The sequence below is a fragment of the Erythrolamprus reginae genome, chromosome 2 (assembly GCF_031021105.1).
Source record: "Erythrolamprus reginae isolate rEryReg1 chromosome 2, rEryReg1.hap1, whole genome shotgun sequence".
NCBI classification, from domain to species: Eukaryota; Metazoa; Chordata; class Lepidosauria; order Squamata; family Dipsadidae; genus Erythrolamprus; species Erythrolamprus reginae.
In genome coordinates, this window is record NC_091951.1 from 232,528,941 (window position 1) to 232,549,525 (window position 20,585).

Below are 20,585 nucleotides of genomic sequence, written 5' to 3' on the forward strand. Positions count from 1 at the left end.
GTGTTGCACAAATGCTGTAGAGCAGGGGTATCAAATTCATATCATCACGACACTGCCACATGATATATTGGGACTTTCCCCCCTCTTTCCAGCTCAAGGTCTGTGAGTTTGACAGCCTTGCTCTAGAGCAGTGTTTCCCAACCTTGGCATCTTGAAGAGATCTGGACTTCAACTCCCAGAATTCCCCAGCCAGTGAATGCTGGCTGGGGAATTCTGGGAGTTGAAGTCCAGATCTCTTCAAGTTGCCAAGGTTGGGAAACACTGCTCTAGACTAGAGCATTCTTTTCCTTTGAATCCAAAGCATTGTACAATCTTAATTCACATGCCAGGCTGAATAATTACATAGTTTGGAGAAGAGGTTAATTAGTGTTGAATACTAACATATTCCCTTGATTTCTAGATAACACCAATGCATGTTTACCTGGAGTGTGCAGCCACATTTGTCTTTTGTCACCAGTTCATTCCAAAGGCTACAAATGCGCCTGTCCAACGGATACTTTTCTCCTACCTTCTGGTGAATGTGGAGGTAGGTCTATAATTCTTGGATGCAACTGGAAGACTATAAGTCCCTGGAAGATTGGTGGAAACTCTCTTGACCTTTTAAGTATTAGTTTTGAGATTTGTACAAGCCTCATATTTTAGACGTCAGCTGTTGTGATGCAGATATTAAATATACTTTAACTGTTAAACAGAGAAGAGATAGATTTATTTATTTAATGATTTGATTTGATTTGATTTGATTTGTATGCCGCTCCTCTCCATGGACTCGGGGCGGCTAGCAACAGTGATAAAAAACAGCATGTAACAATCCAATACTAAAACAACTAAAAACCCTTATTATAAAACCAAACATACAAACATACCATGCATAAATTGTAGAAGCCTAGAGGGAAAGAATATCTCAGTTCCCCCATGCCTGACAGCAGAGGTGGGTTTTAAGGAGCTTACGAAAGGCAAGGAAGGTGGGCGCTATTCTAATCTCTGGGGGGAGTTGGTTCCAGAGGGCCGGGGCCGCCACAGAGAAGGCTCTTCCCCTGGGTCCCGCCAAATGACATTGTTTAGTTGACGGGACTCGGATTAATGATGGTTTGGGTAGGCACCTATCATATCCAATTGCAGTTTTGATCCCCTGAGCCTGCTTTGTCCTCCATTATCTTAATACAGTATATCAAAATCCAATGGCAATAAGGTTAGTAGCTAGTCCTTGCCAGCTGTCATAAGACTTAAAGCAGACCTTTAAACAAATACAAATAAACAGCTAGAATATGTTTATCCATGTATTAATTTCTTTTGACAAAACAATTTTCAAGTCCTCTGAAGAATAGCTTATAACTAGAAACCAGGCCATTATGTGTATTGTCTCCATTCAAGGAAGCACTAATGTCAGCTATTGATATAGGAAGCCTAAAGCTACTGTGATTCTTAGGTGCAATGTTAAGTGGCTGTTCTTGGTGCTTGAATGAGTGGTGAAGTTAGTATCCAGAGTGATAATTCTTCATATGTGTACTTTGACAGAATTGAGAGTTGTGTATTCTACCGACCATGAAATTTTCCAAGTGCATATTGGACCAGAAGGCGTAGTTCAGGAGCAACAACCCCTGATACCTGAATGGCCAGAAATAATCTATTTTCAGGACATGGATTGGAAAAGAGGATTCCTCTACTGGATTGATGATAAAGGAGAACTGATGCGCTACAATATAGCAACCAAGACAAAATTAATAATTCCTACAAACTCACCAGGTGAAACACCATCTCTAGAGTTTCAATGTCTTTTTGTAGTGTGGTCACCAAAACTGGACACACTACTCTAGGTGTAGTCTACCCAAGGCTTTGTAGAGTGGTATTATACTTTTGTATCTATACTGTTTGTTTTAATATTTCCTATGAATGAAACATTTTTAGGGCAAAGAAGAAAATATAGCCTCCTTATTAGGAATTTAATTGAAGAATTAAAAAAATCAAAATAGGCATAAAAACTTTGAACTAAACACACAGACATTATCTCCCACTGGCAGGATTGGAATATGGAGACTTGGAGTAGGAATCATTGCACTGTAGAATAGTAATTGTAGAGAGAAATCTGAGACCATATTGGTCCCAAGCACCACAGTCCTTATCATTGAGCCAGACTTAAAAATTACAGAAAGGTTCTATTTAAGATATCTACAAATAACTGTTAGACTCTAAAATGATTTGGAGGTGAGGGTGTCAAGACCTATTCCAGTTTTAGATGAAACAAAGGAAAGGGCAGCAGCAGGGGTGAAATTCAGCAGGTTTTGACAGGTTCTAGAGCAGAGGTCCCCAACCGCCGGTCCGCGGACCGGGACCGGGCCGTTGGGGTTTTCCAGCCGGTCCGCGGCGGCGCTGCCCTCCCGGCAGAGGACATTATGCAGGACAGGGTGGGGCGTCGGGCAGGGGAGGTAGAATCAGGAGGCTCCTTTGGCGGCTGGGGGCTGCCTGGCTTTGTGATTTTGGCTGGGGGGGAGTTAGGAAGGTCCTACTTCTCCCCCCCAGCCAAAAACTCAAAGCCTATCTGCTGGATACGGGCGATGAGCGGGACGAGCGGCGCCGAAGCCGGTGGCTGTGGCAGCTGCTGCAAGAGGCTTCCGCGCCGCTCTGTCCCACTCATCGCCCGTATCCAAGATAGGCTTTGAATTTTTGGCTGGGGGGGAGAAGTAGGACCTTCCTAACTCCCCCCCCAGCCAAAATCACAAAGCCAGGCAGCCCCCAGCCGTGAGGTGCCCCCCTCCCCTCCCATGGAGCCCTGCCCTGTTTGGTGCCGCTGGCCGGGCAACGGCCTCCCTCCCTCCCTGCCTCGTGTTTGCAGAGCTCCGCCGGGCAAAATTCGGACGCCTTCCGGGCGCACGCACACATCCACACCTCCACCCCCCCCCGGAGGAATTCGCCCCCTGCCCAGAATTGGCCAGCCCAGCAACGCTGCCTGCTCCCTTCGGAGGTGCGGAGAGGGCGGGGAGAGGAATTTAACCCTGAAAGTGGCCGGGGTTGCGCAGAAATTCCCCCAACCTTCGCTGGTTTCGGGCCAGGGAAGAGGGGGCCGTGTTTACCTGGCTGATTCGGGGATGAGAGACCACCAGGAGCTCCGCAAGGCTGCGTGACTTGGATTGGGAAGTCCGAAAAAGACCCCCGGGATGGGTGAGTGGAGGGAGAGGGAGAAAGAGAGAGGGAGAGAGGGGGGAGAAAGAGAGAAAGAGATAGCAAGAGAGGAGAGAGAGAAGAGATAGGGAGAGAGGGGGGAGAGAAAGAGAAAGAGATAGCAAGAGAGGGAGAGAGAGAAAGAGATAGGGAGAGAGGGGGGAGAGAAAGAGATAGCAAGAGAGGGAGAGAGAGAAAGAGAGAGGGAGAGAGGGGGGGAGAGAGAGAGAAAGAGAGGGAGAGGGAGAAAGAGAGAGGGAGAGAGGGGGGAGAAAGAGAGAAAGAGATAGCAAGAGAGGGAGAGAGAAAGAGAGAGGGGGGAGAGAAAGAGATAGCAAGAGAGGGAGAGAGAGAAAGAGAGAGGGAGAGAGGGGGGAGAGAGAGAGAAAGAGAGGGAGAAGGAGAAAGAGAGAGGGAGAGAGGGGGAGAAAGAGAGAGAAAGAGATAGCAAGAGAGGGAGAGAGAGAAAGAGAGAGGGAGAGAGGGGGGAGAGAAAGAGATAGCAAGAGAGGGAGAGAGAGAAGAGAGAGGGAGAGAGGGGGGAGAGAGAGAGAAAGAGAGGGAGAGGGAGAAAGAGAGATGGAGAGAGGGGGAGAGAGAGAAAGAGAGGGAGAGGGAGAAAGAGAGAGGGAGAGAGGGGGGAGAAAGAGAGAGAGGGAGAGAGAGAAAGAGAGAGGGAGAGGGGGGATAGATAGCAACAGAGGGAGAGAGAGAAAGAGAGAGGGGAGAGAGGGGGGAGAGAAAGAGATAGCAAGAGAGGGAGAGAGGGAAAGAGGGAGGGAGAGAGGGGGGAGAGAGAGAGAAAGAGAGGAGAGGGAGAAAGAGAGATGGAGAGAGGGGGGAGAGAGAGAAAGAGAGGGAGAGGGAGAAAGAGAGAGAGGAGAGAGGGGAGAGAAAGAGAGAGAGGGAGAGAGAGAAAGAGAGAGGGGGGATAGATAGCAAGAGAGGGAGAGAGGGAAAGAGGGGGGAGAGAGGGGGCAGAGAAAGAGAGAGGGGAGAGAGAGAGAGGAGATAAAGGATGAGGAGAGATAGAAAGGAAGAGAGAGAAAGAAAGAGGGATAGAAAGAGAGTGAGAGATGCTCAGTGAGCCTTTCTTTGAAGTTGCCTTTCTTTCTTTCTTTCTTTCTTTCTTCTTCTTTCTTTCTTTCTCTCTTTCTTTTGCTCTCTTGCTCTCTTGCTCTTTCATTCTTTTTCTCTCTCTTGCTTTCTTTCTTTCTCTTGCTTTCTCTCCTTCCTTCCCTCCTTCCATTTCTTTCATTCCCCCTCTCTATTTTTATTTCTCTTTCATTTCTTTCTTGCTTTCTTTCTTGCTCTTTTTTCTTTCTCTCTTTTAACCTTCCCTTCCTCTATTTCTTCTTTTCTTTCTCCTTCCTACCTTCTTCCCTCCCTCCCTTCCTTCAGTCTTTCCTCTCTTACTCTCCCCTTTCATAAGTTTCCTTGCTTCCTTCCTCTGTTCCTGTCCCTTCCCTCTTTCTTTCTTTCTTTCTTTCTTTCCTCCTTCATTCATGAAGGTAGCCTCCATTTCTTGCTTTCCTTTTCCTTCCTCCCTTCTTTCCTCCCTCATTCCCTTCTTTCACTCCTTCCTCTCTTACTCTCCCCTTTCACCCCTCCCCAAAGAAGGTAAATTTCATACATAATTGGTATGTCGCAAAATAAAGTAGTTTTAAAATGGTGGGGAGGGGGGCCCCCAGACACTTAGGCTGTATGGGGCCCCAAAATTCCTGATGGCGGCCTGGCTCCACCCCTCCATAACCCCACCCCCATATGACCAAAGCCCCCCCCCCACCGGGCCATGGAAAACTGGTCTAGCTTAAAGCCGGTCCCTGGTGCAAAAAAGGTTGGGGACCTCTGTTCTAGAGAACCCGGTAATGGAAATTTTGAATAGTTTGGAGAACCAGCAAATACCATCTGCTAGCCGCAGTGTGGGGAGGGACGGGAGATTTTGCAATGTCCTTCCCCTGCCATGCCCACCAAGCCCATTTTGAATTAATTAATTAATTAATTAATTAATTAATTAATTAATTAATTAATTAATTAATTAATTAATTAATTAATTAATTAATTAATTAATTAATTAATTAATTAATTAATTAATTAATTAATTAATTCATTCATTGGATTTGTATGCAGCCCTCTCCGGGGACTCGGGAAAGCTCCCAACATATCAATACAGTGTTCCCTCAATTTTCGCGGGGGATGTGTTCCAAGACCGCCCGCGAAAGTCGAATTTCCGCGAAGTAGAGATGCGGAAGTAAATACACCATTTTTGCTATGGACAGTATCACAAGCCATCCCTTAACACTTTAAACCCTAAATTACCATTTCCCATTCCCTAACAATTTAGTCACCATTATTACTGGTATTCACCATTGAATAAGACACTTAGTAATCCTGATATTTATAAACATAATGATTTATTAACAATAATTATTTTTTTTGTTATTTATTTGCAAAAATTATTAGTTTGGCGATGATGTATGACGTCATTGGGCGGGAAAAAACCGTGGTATAGAAAAAAACCCGCGAAGTATTTTTTATTAATATTTTTAAAAAACCGTGGTATAGGCTATTTGCGAAGTTCGGACCCGTGAAAATTGAGGAACACCGTATAACAATACATCTAAATATCCTTCTTTTCTTATTCTCTATACCCCCTTCCTTGACTCTAATTCCCCTCAACATGTTTTTTCTCTTTTCTCTGTCTATTCTTTACTCTTGTTTTTTCCCTCAACTCTTCTCTACTTCTTTCCTTACTATCAAAAATTCCTCAAACAATACCTGATGTTTATTTATATAGACTACAAATGTTATGAGATACAATCTAATTATTGTTGCATTACCCTGTCTTACCTTTGCTTTTTCTATTTTTGTAAAGCTCAATAAAGATTATTTTATAAAAATCCAATTAATACGTCTACAAAAGACTTTAAAAAAAACCTCTAATATAATTTTAAAAAACATTCATCGCTATTCACCCAGGTCAGCAGTTAATATGCATAGTACATTTGGTTTTAATCTATTCATTCTGTCCTTAGATAAACTAAATGAAAATAATTCTGAATGCTTGTTATGTTGAACCCCCAACTTCCAACCAAACACAGCTGGCTTTTGTCCCTAAAGTGGGACTAGAATTTACAGTTTCCCTCTTTCTATCATGATGCCTTAAAACTGCTACACCAAACATTCTAGCAGCGGCAATGGAGCGCGTAGTCTCACTCCATTGCCGCCGGTCTTGCATGCGACATGCATGCACAACCTAAGCGATTCTGGCAGCTAAAATCAGTGGGGTTTTGCTTCCATGCGTGCGCAGAATTTTTGCTGCCAGAAGAACGTCTGTGCACGAGATTACGGTTGCTGCACATGCGCAGCATCCAGAATCTCACACCGGCACCTAGAGCGGCAGCTGGTGAAAGCACCCTGCCTGACCTCCAGCCACATGCCTGCTCTCACACACCCCAGGAGAGAGATGCCTGTGGCACAGGACAGCACAGAGCAGGCCACGTGGCCAGAGCTCGGGGCCACCCGGCCTGGTCCCCAGGCCATGCTCTCAGCGCCCCTGCAGGTTGTCACACACCGGAGCAAGGTAAGGGCTGGGCTGGCAGCTCGCAGTGTGGCATGGCTTGGCTTGGGCATTTTTGGTAGGGACAGGAATGATGGCCCACCCCTGGTGCTACGTGATGCCCATTTGTTAATTCTTATCAATATACTTATTAACTTTGCAGCGTCCTGAGCTCTTCAAGATGCCTCAACGCGAGCAGAGGGGTGGAGCCAGCTGCGGAGCCGAATGGACGGTGAGGAGGAGAGCTCCGGTTATTCCTCCACTTTTGAGGAGTTCGATCGGTCCTTCTTCGACCACAGACTACATGAGGAGGTATCTGACCAGTGGGGAGCCCTGTTAGCCGGTTTTCTTTTCGGGCAGGGGTCTGAGACGGCGGATCAGGAATTTCCCAAAAGAAGATCGTGCAATATGACGGCCTGAGGGACTCCCGGCTGGAGATTCCTATACTGATACTGGCGAGGCGATTGTACAGAACGGAGAGGTGTGACCTCAAATTTCTACGCAACTGCCGAGACAGAAACTTGATCCCCAAATGCTGCCAACTAAAATTCCATTCTAAAACCCCATCTGAAATAACCGAGAAACACGGTGGCTAACTTTAAATCTTTATTCTCTGCAGGAGACTAACTAGACGCGGATACACTTTCACTCAGACGCAAGCTAGAGAGAAGCGCGTAAGACCGGAGGCACTTTCCTTTTATACTGTTTCACCCGGCAACAAGCGACGCCTGACAGCTCTACAAAGATTGGCGCCAAACCGTAGCAGCCAATGAGAAGCAGGTAAACAACTTCTAATACAAACAGTGAATTCTGCTTAACAACTCTACTTTTAGACATTACCCACCTACAGAATATTGTGGAATCTTCTGGTCATAACACCCCTCCCCCTTCTGGATGGATTTTTACAGGTTTTATTCGGACAAGCAAGTAATGAAGTCTTCGAGCCGAGCAGGCTTCCTGGGGGTGCGTTCTGACCGGCGTGGTTCGTTCAGGACCTGGACATCTACGGAGGACGAAGGTTCTTCTGGTCCTGCAGGTGAAGAACTTCCCCGGCTGGAGCATGGTGGAGCTGGGGCAGCGCTGGAATGGTCACTAAACCCAGGTAAGTCCCAATCTATTTGTTCCTGGGCACGGCTGGGTCTGGTATAACTCCCTGTGGGGAGTGAAGCGTTAGAAACCCCATTACTAGTGTCAGCCATATTCCCTCTGATACTGGCTGTTTCCAGTCTCCCCCTGACATGGTCTATGTGCCTCTATCAGAGGCGTCCATCATCCAGTTTGACCATATATGTTTTAGGACCTGTTTGCTCAGTCACTATCCCAGTCTCCCACTGTTTGCCCCTGTCAAAATTTTTTACATACACCTTTTGTCCCACAAACATTGACCTTTCAGGGGTTGTTACATACTCTGGCTTCATCTTAACATAAGAGGGGTGCAGCCTATCTAAAGGAGACCTCAATCTCCTTCCCCTGAGTAGTTCAGCTAGGCTTCTATTGGTAGTTAGGCTCGGTGTTATGTGCTGAGTTAATAGGAAGGTGTCCAGTCTTTCTTGTATCTCCCCTGGAAATGACCTTTTTATGGCCTCTTTGGCCACACGAACATATCTTTCTGCCATACCATTAGCCCAGGCTGCGTGGGGTGAGACCAAGGCATGTCTTACTCCCAATTGGGCTACGAACAGCTCCAGCTGTCTAGAGGTGAATTGGGGTCCATTGTCTGAAACCAGGACATCTGGACACCCATGGGTTGCAAACAACCTCCTTAAGACTTGTATAATTGTGGAAGATGTGGTGGACCCTAACAATATAACATCCAACCATTTGGAGTATGCATCCACCACTATCAAAAACATATTGGTGCCCACCGGTCCGGCCAGATCTATACGTACCCTTGACCAGGGCCCTTGGGGTGTGTCCCACTGTGCAGGGGTGGTTTTAGGGGGATTTGGCCTTGTGTCCTGACAAGGGCTACATGCGGCCACCCAATCTTCAATTCCCTTGTCTAATCCTGGCCACCATAGATACCCTCTGGCCAAAGCTTTCATCCTGACCACCCCAGGGTGCCCCTGGTGCAGCATGTTCATGACTTGAGGCCTCAGTGCAGTGGGTATAACCACCCTGTCACCCCACAAAATACAATCCTGCATCACAGAGAGTTCCAGCCTCTTAGTTTTAAAATCCAGCACTGAGTGGTCTTCACCATTTGGTGGCCACCCTTTCAATATGTATTGGAGGACTTTTCCCAACACCAGGTCCTTTTTAGTTTCAATGGCCACCTCTTTGGCATTAATAAGGGATGGTGTACCTAAATCAATGAGGAGGACATCTCCTGCAGGGGCAGGGTCCTCCACCCTTTGCCCTAATGGACAGCGACTAAGACCATCAGCATGATTAATCATTGAGCCCCCCTTATGTACAAGGATGTAATCATACCCTGACAAAAAAATAGTCCAACGGGACATGCCGGGGGGACATAAAAGGTGGAGTTGGCCACCCGGTGGCTAACAGCCCTAACAAGGGTTTATGGTCAGTGACCAGTTGGAATGGTCTCCCAAATAAGTAGTTGTGAAACTTTTTCACCCCAGCTACCAATGCGAGTGCCTCTCTATCTATCTGGGCATAATTACGTTCTGTCAGGGACAACGTCCCTTGAAAAGTATGCCACTGGGGCTTCCTGGCCATTTGGCAATATGTGGGCCAGGACCTCTCCCACCCCATACGGGGATACATCGCATGTAAGCCTAAGTGGCAACGTGGAACTATATTGTACCACGACACTTTGCGAGGTCAAGAGGTCTTTGATATTATTAAAAGCCTGTTGTTCTGTCTCACCCCATCTCCATGGCGCTCCCTTGTGGAGAAGTCGATGAAGCGGCTCAGCTGCTGAGGCTTTCTGTTTCAGAAAAACAGAGTAAAAATTTAATAGCCCCAAAAAATGCTTGCAGCTCTGTTCTAGAGGTGGGGGCAGGGGCATCCTTAATGGCTCTGATTTTCTCCTCAGTGGGGTGTATGCCTGCTTCATCTATCCTAAACCCCAGGAAGTCCACTGAGGAAATTCCCCACACACACTTTTCTGGCTTTAGCCTTAATCCTTTAGCTTGTAACCTAGCCAGAACCTGTCGAATTCTACAGTGCAGTTGGTCTGGAGTGTCCCCTGATATTAAAATATCGTCAAAGTAGGGGACCACCACCCTAATTCCCCAGAGCAATCGTTCCATGATTCGCTGGAATATACCCGGGGCGACACTTATGCCAAATTGCAGTCGAGTACATTTAAAGGCCCCTCTGTGTGTCACAATTGTTTGCGCCAGGGCTGTGGCATCGTCCACTGGCAACTGCTGGAATGCCTGTGCAAGGTCCAGCCTCGCAAAAATTTTCCCAGACCCCAGGGTATGCAGCAACTGCTGCACAACAGGTATCGGATAGGAGTTGTGCTGTAACGCCTTATTCAAGGTAGATTTATAAACCGCAGAAACTCTCAGAGATCCATGAGGCTTCAGGGGGGTGACAATAGAGGTCTCCCAGGGGGCATGTTCGACAGGAACCAAAATACCCTGAGCCTGGAGTTTCTGCAATTGGGCATCCAATTTATCCATTAGGGGCAGTGGTACCCTGCGAGGTTTTAACCGGAGGGGCGGGACAGCAGGATCCAAAGAAAAAGAAATGGGTGGCCCCTTATAGGTACCCAAACCCTGTTTAAAAACCTCCGGAAATTCCTGGACAAAATCAGGCTCCTTCAAACAAGTCACTTTGTGAAGACCAGTGACAGCTAACCCCAAAGGAACCATCCAATCAAGTCCCAAAAGGGAATGATTCGCCCCCTCAATAACTAGAATAGGCAACATACAATGTACATTTCTAAAAGTTATAGGCACCCTAGTGCTTCCCAAAACCCGGATTGGGTGTCCCTGGAAGTCTTTAATAGCAATGTCCAGCGGCTTTAGCGAGTCCAGGGACAACGAAGGCACATACAGTCTCAGTTTATGCCACGGCATTAAAGTAAATTTAGAGCCTGTGTCCAGCTCCATGTGGCATGGTTGATGATTCAACATGAGAGGGACAATAATCTTATTAGGGGCTGGCGGGTAGGTGCCACAGTCCATGGATGTGCGGTTACCTCGGTTGCCGTCCCTCAAAGTGTTGCTCCCCGGTCTCCGGTTCTCTCTTCCTTGTTGTCTGAATGGTCGGTAGACTCAATGAGATGGAAAGGTGGGCAGCAGGTCTTGATTGAAGGGGGTGTCGTCAGGCAGGATGGCTTGGCAGATGGCGGCAATGTGGCCACGTTTGTCGCAGCGGCGGCAGAAAGCATCCTTAAAGGGACATCTCGAGCGGGCATGCTGACCACGACATCCGGCACAGTCTTGGAAGGATGGACGAGGTTGTCTGGCTGGCGGTACCCGTAGCTGGCAGCAGTGGTCTTCATATGGGTCGAACTCAGAAGTACTGTAGTCGTGTTGATGGTTGGCGGGGGCGCAAGGTGCCTCAGCGATCTTAAAAACTGTGGCCAGCTTGTCGTTTGACTTAAGGTCAGCTGCAGCAGCTTCAGCGACTTCCGCGGTTTGAGCTGCCTTAATCACATCTTGTAGTGACGAGTCGTCAGCTGCCAGCAGTTTATTCCGGATAGAAACATTTCTCATGCCAAATATAATGGCATCAGTTAACCTAGCCTCAGGATTGTCAAACTGACACTTGGCTAAAATAGTCCTGAGGCGAGTGGCAAACTGGTTAATAGATTCCCACTCAGCTTGAGCCATCCGGGAGAACTGGTGCCTGAAAACCCTGGCAGGTTTCGTTGGCTTAAAATGAGCTGCCAACTTAGCCATCAAAGTGTCCCATGGAACCGAATTTGCAGGTTCTGGGTCCGTCAAGGTCTCTGCCAGGTCAAAAATTTGAGTCCCGCAGTAGTTCAGAAATAAAGCCCTTTTCCGGCCGTTGTCAGCATCTTTCATGCCGGCGGCTTCCAAGAAAATTTCAAATTTAGCCATATAGGCTGTCCAAGTTGACCTCTCAGGGTCAAATAATTCAGGCGGCTGATGATCAAAGGGGTCGCCATAATGATTTTTTCCGTAAAAAAAATTGCCTCTAGACCCTCGTCGCCAGTGAAATAACCGAGAAACACGATGGCTAACTTTAAATCTTTATTCTCTGCAGGAGAGTAACTAGACGCGGATACACTTTCACTCAGACGCGAGCTAGAGAGAAGCGCGTAAGACCGGAGGCACTTTCCTTTTATACTGTTTCACCCGGCAACAAGCGATGCCTGACAGCTCTACAAAGATTGGCGCCAAACCGTAGCAGCCAATGAGAAGCAGGTAAACAACTTCTAATACAAACAGTGAATTCTACTTAACAACTCTACTTTTAGACTTTACCCAGCTACAGAATATTGTGGAATCTTCTGGTCATAACACCATCCACTGAACGGATCCTGACAAGAACTGAATTAGCCCTTATCAGAAATGAACTCCACAGGAAAAGATTCCTACTAGACCAAACCAACAAAGACCTACTCACTCTTCATCTCAAACTTAGCAACAGAATCCACCCAATACTCTGGGACCAATCTAAACAACTAGCCCTCTGGAGAGCTGAAACAGAAACCTCCCTCAATACAGACATACACACCAAGAAACTCCACAATTTGGAAAAACACCAGAAATCCAAACCCTTTCCACAGCAACTCATGAAGAATACAGTACATAATTTACCGGACATGACCCTCACCACAGCAGAAACCAACATCCTCTCCAAAGGATTCAACTTTGCAGTCGCCCCCAAACGCATCCCCACTGAAAACATCATATGCGGAGTTGAAGCCACTCTAACCAAAATCAACCAAGATGAAGCCAACAAAATCAGACTTGAAGTCACCAATGTCCTCTGCTCCAGCATTCCACCCCGAAGCAACTTACATAAAGATGAACAAAAAGCACTCACCAACTTGAGGAAAGACAATAACATAATCATCCTCCCAGCAGACAAAGGCAAAGCCACTGTGGTGATGAACACATCTGACTACCAAGACAAGCTATTCAACCTACTCCAAGACTCCGCTTACAAACCTCTAAGTACAGATCCTACCACCTACCTGGAAAAAACCACCAAATCCAAAATAAAAGCTTCTCCCATCAGTGAAGAAATCCAGCAAAGAATCATCCCCAGAGAAAAATCATCCAGATGCCCCAAGCTCTATGGCCTCCCCAAGATACACAAAGAAGGAACACCACTCAGACCCATAGTCAGCTCCATAGGCTCACCCCTACAGAATCTTGCCAAATTTCTTGCCAAACAACTCTAGCCCTATGCAGAATCCATCATGTCTCATGTACAAAACTCATTCCAATTCACAGAAATCATAAAGGAACAAAACCTACAACCCAGCGACCTTCTCGTAAGCTTCGATGTCATATCTCTCTTCACCCAAGTGCCTATCAAAGAAGCCCTGACAGCCATCCAAAACAAATACAACCCCCCGAAGCACATCTTAGATCTGACCAACCACTGCCTGATGAATACATACTTCATCCACAATGGACAAAGATACAAAGAGATAGAAGGAGCCCCCATGGGATCATCCCTGTCACCCGTCATCACAAACTTATACATGGAATATTTTGAAACCAACGCCTTGGACAAATCTGAACACAAACCCAAACTCTGGCTTAGATATGTAGATGATACCTTCGTAATTTGGCCACATGGGAAAGAAAAACTGGACAGCTTTCTCACACATCTCAACAGCCTACACCCCAAAATACAATTCACCATGGAAATAGAAACCAACAACAAGCTTCCCTTCCTGGATGTCCTAATCTATAAAAAACCCAATGGCTTCCTGGGACATATCGTCTACCAGAAGTAAACACACACCAACCACTACCTGAACGCAAAATCCCACCACCAACCTGCACAGATCAATTCCGTAGCCAAGACCCTCATTTCCAGAACCAAACGCCTAGCCAACAAAGACCACCTGGAACCTGAATTACACAGTCTCACAAATGTATTAATTTCCAATGGATTCCAAAGAGAGGCAATCAACAACTTAATCCATAAAGAGACACCCCCCAAGAACCAAGACACAGAACAGGACAATGGCATTGCCCTCCTCCCTTACATCAAAGGCACCACAGATAAAATCAGTAAAATTCTCCGCAAACATAACATCAAGACAGCCTTTGGTACAGATTAAAAAATAGCCAACATCCTAAGAAACCCGAAAGACAATACCCAGGTAGAAAACCAGGGAGTTTATCAAATACCATGTAAAATCTGCCCAGCCACGTATATTGGACAAACTAACAGGAGAGTAAATGCACGTGTTGCAGAACATAAGAATGCATTAAAGAAAAAAGAAAAGACCTCCTCCCTTTTCCAACACTTCAGAACTACAGGACATGAAATTGATTTTGACAGTAGTAAATTAATTTCCAAAACAGAACACTACAGGAAAAGAATAATCATGGAAGCCATCGAGACAGAAAAACATCCCCAAAATATGAACAAGCGGGATGATACCTCCCGCCTACCAGACATCTGGAAACCAGCCCTCAAATGTAACCCAGCCATAAAAACTGAAACTAGACTCAGAACACACATTGCAAAACAATCAAGCAGCCTGCAAGCTCCAACTACTCAGGATATCACACCTAATCAACAACCATTAACTAATCAGCATACTTCAGCTCCATCAACGACCCAAGATGTTACCCCACTGACTCACCAGGAAGTTTCTACACAGCAGGCAATTGCTGAGCCATCAAACCACACCCAGCCACGAGTATTTATAGAAGGAAGGCAGCTCAGGTCTCGCAGTGTTCGCCTTAGAACAAGGACAGAAACACCAGCCTGAAGATGATGAGTGTGACCTCGTCGAAACGTCACCAGAAATTTCCAAATCCTACACGGGAAGAAACCCAAATATACCAAGACCGTCATACCTGTACCCGTGACAATCTACGAAAACATATATACATATATACATATATATATATATACTCTTTGACCTCCCCACATCTTCCTGATTATCTTTTAATCAAATCACCACTATGCCGTAATTCTCCCCAAGCAAGTTATTACAATTGCTTATGAATTCCTACAGTGTATCCCAGAAACACCCCTGGGGGAAGTGAATGTCAATTATTTTTCTTACTAGCTCAGCCCTGCTTATGGCTTGCCAAAGAGATCAACTTACTTAGTGACTGCTGTAGCTCATGCAGGACTGTGAATGAAGAAATCGAGGCATTCAGCAGTATACCAACACCAGGTGTGGAGCGAGATGCATAATACAAGTGTGTTACAGTGCTCCAGAAGAACAGATTTTCAAATACAGCGAGTCCTAAGGGATCCTGATTTTTCAGCATTGTATCAGGGAAAGTATATCTTCCAGAACCATCTACCTTTACTGTTTCGATGGACTAAAAAAAAACAAAAAGCAATATGAGAACAATATTCAGACTTGCAGAACTATCACTAATTGTTTTAATTAAATAGCCATGCTTTCTGATAACCCAAGGCAATTCTCTATGGCACATTTTGCTCAAATTCTCCAGATCATGTGGTTTATACATTGTGGCCCTCTATATCTAAATGGTCTCTTTATTTATGTTATTTCAGGTTTGCTTGGTTTGTTTGGTTATTTCAGGTTTGTTTGGTTAAGGAATTTTAGGTATTCATTTTGGTTCAGCCAATTGTACCACTTGTCCCAGATTTTATGAAATTCAGATTCATCCTTATCTTGAAGTGCCAATGACAATCTAGTAATTTCCATGCACTTTAGTACTTTGATTATAATGTTTAACATTGATGAGATTGACTCCTTTTTCCAATTTTGTCCATAGAGTATTCTAGCAGCTGTTGTGACATGTAAGATTATATACCTATCCTCTTTCTTAAAATTCTCCCTAGACGCCCAAGAGCAGGGGTAGGCAAAGTTGGCTCTTCTATGACTTGTGGACTTCAACTCCCAGAATTCCTGAACCAATCATGCTAGCACAGGAATTCTGGGAGTTGGAGTCCACATGTCATAGAAGAGCCAATTTTGCCTACCCCTGCCCAAGAGGAAAAGCTCAGGTTTTAAGAAAACAGTTTGTGATATAGAATAGAATAGAATAGAATTTTATTGGCCAAGTGTGATTGGACACACAAGGAATTTGTCTTGGTGCATATGCTCTCAGCGTACATAAAATAAAATATACATTTGTCAAGAATCGTGCGGTACAACACTTAATGATTGTCATAGGGGTCAAATAAGCAATGAAGAAGCAATATTAATAAAATCTTAGGATATAAGCACCAAGTTACAGTCATACAGTCAACATGGGAGGAAATGGGTGGTAGGAATGATGAGAAAAACTAGTAGCTCAATACAGTTTTTAATTTTTAACCAATAGGTTTTGGCCCTGAGGCAGGTTCACCATAGGTGGTAGTAGGTACCAATCTCTTTTCTATATTTCCAGCAGACTGCTGAAAGATTTGGGAACATTTTAGCAAGCTATGCTGGTGGAAGGTGCCTACAATATTACGTTTAATTGAAGAACATAAACACATTTTTGGGATTTGTTTTCATAAATCATAAGGGGGAGGGAGGGGGAGGGAGAGAGAGAGATGCAAACTATAGGTAGCTTTGAATTTGAAATGGGATGAAGTGCACACCTTTTTATGCATACTGATCCAATAGAGTCTATTAGTGACGTAATCAAGAGTCAATCCCGCGGGCTCTTCAGCAATTAATACCACAAGCACATGTCTGTCTGATCCATCCATCCCTGCAGCTTCTATTGCAGTCCCATCCTTCTCACCAAAATTCACCCAGTACATGTATCTGTGATAAGGTAGAAAACCAGAACAAAATGCTTCAAGAGCAGAGTTAAATCTTGACGTAGTCATGTTTGGAGTAGAGCTATTTAAATTGGCCAAACTGTTCTCTGGAGAATCCTGTGGATGACAATGATCACATTCTCCATTAAGGACACCAGTCCCTGCTGATTTGTGGTAATGGAGCCATTGGCACCAGAGCTTGGGGGCATGTGGCGAACCTAAGTCCCTTCTCCCAAGGGCCGGGTGTCCCCCTGCTCCGCTGCCCAGAGCGCTCCAGCACAGCTCAGTCAGGTTAGGAGAACTAACTAGGGGGACTCCACCCCTCCCCAACTGAGAAGACTTTGTCTTACTTACCCAAGGGCTGGAGGATCCCAACAATGAGGCCAGGTCTAGGCTGTTGTTGCTCCCTGACCCCATTTGAGCTGTCATCGAATCCTGCAAATGAAGATACGGAGGCTAAATCCTAAGCTTTCTGCGTCCCAGTAAGATTGAGAAAGGACAGGGTGCATCAGGCCCTATGGGCCAACAGCAAGCCTTAAGGTTAGGGCGATGCCTTCAGTCCTGATGGGAGGGGGAGAAAGCTTTTGCAAGCCTTAAGCTTAGAAGGATATCTACCATAATTTCTCCCCCTCCCATTAGGAGTCAAGGCATCGCTGAAACCCTAACGCTAACCCTCTGCCCCCCTGCCAAAGGTTTCTTACCTCCGAGGGCTCTCGCCGCCAAATAGTATAGGTCGTCTCTCTGGGGGAAGAAAACAAAGGGGATAAAGATCAAAAGCAGCCATGGCCCATTTTGCAAAAGTGGCCATGTGGAGGCTCCAAGAGCCCTTCCAGCTGAAGGCCCCTCTGCATGAAAGCAATTTTGGGGAGAGGATCTTACAGACTCTGCAGACCTCCAGTGGTGCCTAGGGATGGGCAGCAACCACCAAGGGGTGGAACGCCATTCTACCAGTAAAAATGAATCTGCGTGCACAGCTTCAGCTGACCAGCAGCAATCACTTGCCCTCTGCTCTTTCCACGTAGCATATTGGAGTCCTTCCTCTCTGAGGGGCTCGTCTTCTGGCATTGTTTTGATGCTTTTCTTGGGGTTTTCTTACTAAGGATACTGGAGAAGGCTGCCATTTCCTTCTCCAGTAGACCACATTGTGCCAGCATCCCCCTCTAAGACCTGTCTGATTGGGTGGCCCTGCATAGCATAGCTCATTGCTTCATTGAGCTTTGCAAGGCAAGGCATTGATCCCTGAAGAGGGTAGAATTCATACCTCTAATTCCTGGAGGAGGCGCTCCAAGGTGTCCGATGTGTCTTCCTCCAGGCTGCTTAAATTGGCCAAACTGTACTCTGGAGAATCCTGTGGACGACAATGATCCCATTCTCCATTAAGGACACCAGTCCCTGCTGATTTGTGGCAAAGGAGCCATTGGCACCAGAGCTTGGGGGCATGTGGCTAACCTAAGTCCCTTCTCCCAAGGGCCGGGTGTCCTCCTGCTCCGCTGCCCAGAGCGCTCCAGCACACCTCGGTCAGGTTAGGAGAACTAACTAGGGGGACTCCACCCCTCCCCAACTGAGAAGACTTTGTCAACAATGAGGCCAGGTCTAGGCTGCTGCTGCTCCCTGACCCCATTTGAGCTGACTTCGAATCCTGCAAATGAAGATACGGAGGCTAAATCCTAAGCTTTCTGTGTCCCAGTAAGATTGAGAAAGGACAGGGTGCATCAGGCCCTATGGGCCAACAGCAAGCCTTAAGGTTAGGGCGATGCCTTCAGTCCTGATGGGAGGGGGAGAAAGCTTTTTTTTTAAAAAAATATAGTTTTTATTGATTTTTTTAAAAATTTACAAAAAGCAAAAACATAAAATATAGAAGTGTACCATCACCAAACAAAAAATTTAAAATCCCCTTCACCGAGGCAGATTCAATTCTGTATCGTTCATTTGCTTTATCTCTGGATTACATTGTTCATTCTTTATAAAGTGATTGAATTTTACTTTTTACATTTGCATCGCTTGCTGATATTGTTAATATATAATTCTTAACCTTCTCCCACTGCCTCATTGTTGCTGCTAATTTCTCTTCATTATAGTTGTGTAATCTAATTTCCATAATTTCATAGTGAATGTGGTCCACCATGTACCTGCACCAATTTTTTATGGTCCATTTATTATCATCTTTCCACCAAGCACTATGGTTGCCTGGGCACTTTCTATCGCTGCAATTTTGATTTCTTCGTATTCTTTTACCTCACTATTTTTTATCAATAATGCTGCTTCCTTGGTTATTTTCCAGTTACCATTCGTGATTTTATTCGCCTCCGTTTGTATTTGCTTCCAAAATTTTTGAACTTTATTACATTCCCGAAACATATGCATAAACACTCCTTTTGCCTTACATCCATGCCAACAGTTTCCTTTCCTCAGTTTTTGAAAGTGTGCTAATTGTACTGGTGTGTAATACCATTTATGTAATATTTTTCTTCTCATCTCTCTTATTCTTGTGTTTTTGATTCTTTTAATATTTTCAATTATGCCTTCCATATCCCATTTATCAATTTCTAACTCATCCTGCCAATATCTCGTCAATCCTTTTACTACTTGTTCCTCTGCTTGTAATAATTCTCTCTATATATTACCTGTTTGTGCTTTTATATTCTTACTCTTTTCCCTTAATATCTTTTCTAAATTCATTTCTTGTCTGTTAAATATTTCTTTATTTTCCCTCTTACTTAAATATGTGCTTATTGCGTTAATTTGTAATCAATTTTGTTGTCCAAGGCATTGCTCTATTTCATTTCTGTTAATTCTTCCATCCTTTTCATATAACTGTTCCATTCTCTGTATACCTTCCCTCCTTAATTTCCATATTATCTTTGTGAGGCTACTTTCTTTCTTTAAATTTATCACATGCAGCGTTGCTAATTTAGAATTTGTCATTTTTAATTTATCTTGCCATTTCATCCAACTCTCTATGATCGCTTTAGTAGGGTCTATTAATCTATTTATTTCTCTTATTCCATTTCCTGAATAATAATTCCTGATTCTTAATATCATTAATTTCTTTCTCTAATACTACCCATGGTTGGAGTATTATAGGGACACATATCCATATCCAATACTCCAAGCTTGGAGTATTATAGGGACGCATATCAAATTGATAGATTAATGGAGGGGGAGAAAGCTTTTGCAAGCCTTACGCTTAGAAGGCTATCTACCATAATTTCTCCCCCTCCCATCAGGAGTCAAGGCATCGCCCTAAACCTCTCACCCCCTGCCCCCCTGCCAAAGGTTTCTTACCTACGAGGGCTCTCGACGCCAGATGGTATAGGATGTCTCTCTGGGGGAAGAAAACAAAGGGGACAAAGATCAAAAGCAGCCATGGCCCATTTTGCAAAAGTGGCCATGTGGAGGCTCCCAGAGCCCTTCCAGCTGGCCTGCCAAGGGGTTTGGCCTGCCAGTGGGACTGCCCTGTGTCACCTGTCCTTTGACACAAGCAGCAGCAGCAGAAGCAGAGACGCCTCCCCTCTGCACGTTTTTTTACCTACCCTGAACCCTGGCTGTTTTGTCCATCTTGTGGCTCCTGAAATAAGAAGGCAAATATTATATCTATTGGCATAATTTCTTGGCAGGATGTCTGCCATTACAGTGGGGAGGGTGTCTTACCAGTGGCCTTACCAGTTCCTTAATAGAGGAGAGCCCTGGAGTCCACCTTCTGGGGATCTCCATCCTGGGGAGAGAACTAAGGGCCTGAGTCATTCTTCTGTTAGCCAAAGTAGAGGCAGAGGGTAGAGATGCCTCCCCTCTTGTAAACTTTACTCCTAGCCACCTTCTTGGGGGCTTCAGAGTCCCTCGGATGAGAGGACACTCACCCCACAAAGGCCAGGTCCATGCCAGACTTTCATCCATTTGGGGTCCTGGCAGCCCCAGCCATCGATACCTGCAAGTAAAAAAAATCCAAAGAGCTCTTCTTCAGTTTTCTAGGCTGGCCAAGTTCCCCCCAGTGGGATTTCCACCCTTCCCCCACCCAGATTTGAGGAATGGCCACCCACTGGCCACGTTGCGG

The 20,585-nt window shown here is 45.4% G+C and overlaps 2 long non-coding RNA genes across 3 annotated transcripts; one reads left to right on the forward strand and one right to left on the reverse strand.

The window, feature by feature from the left end:
- Window positions 1-231: 231 nt before the first annotated feature.
- On the reverse strand, window positions 232-16,591 carry LOC139158867 (uncharacterized). 2 transcript variants are annotated; one of them, XR_011557756.1, is made up of 3 exons: window positions 16,370-16,591; window positions 14,910-15,132; window positions 232-681 (listed from the first exon to the last, which is right to left on the reverse strand). It is a non-coding gene; the product is annotated as an uncharacterized lncRNA (long non-coding RNA). The 2 variants fall into 2 exon arrangements; XR_011557755.1 differs by lacking the exon at window positions 232-681 and adding an exon at window positions 7,640-7,868.
- On the forward strand, window positions 389-6,897 carry LOC139158866 (uncharacterized). The gene is made up of 3 exons (XR_011557754.1): window positions 389-526; window positions 1,516-1,743; window positions 6,879-6,897. It is a non-coding gene; the product is annotated as an uncharacterized lncRNA (long non-coding RNA).
- Window positions 16,592-20,585: the final 3,994 nt, after the last annotated feature.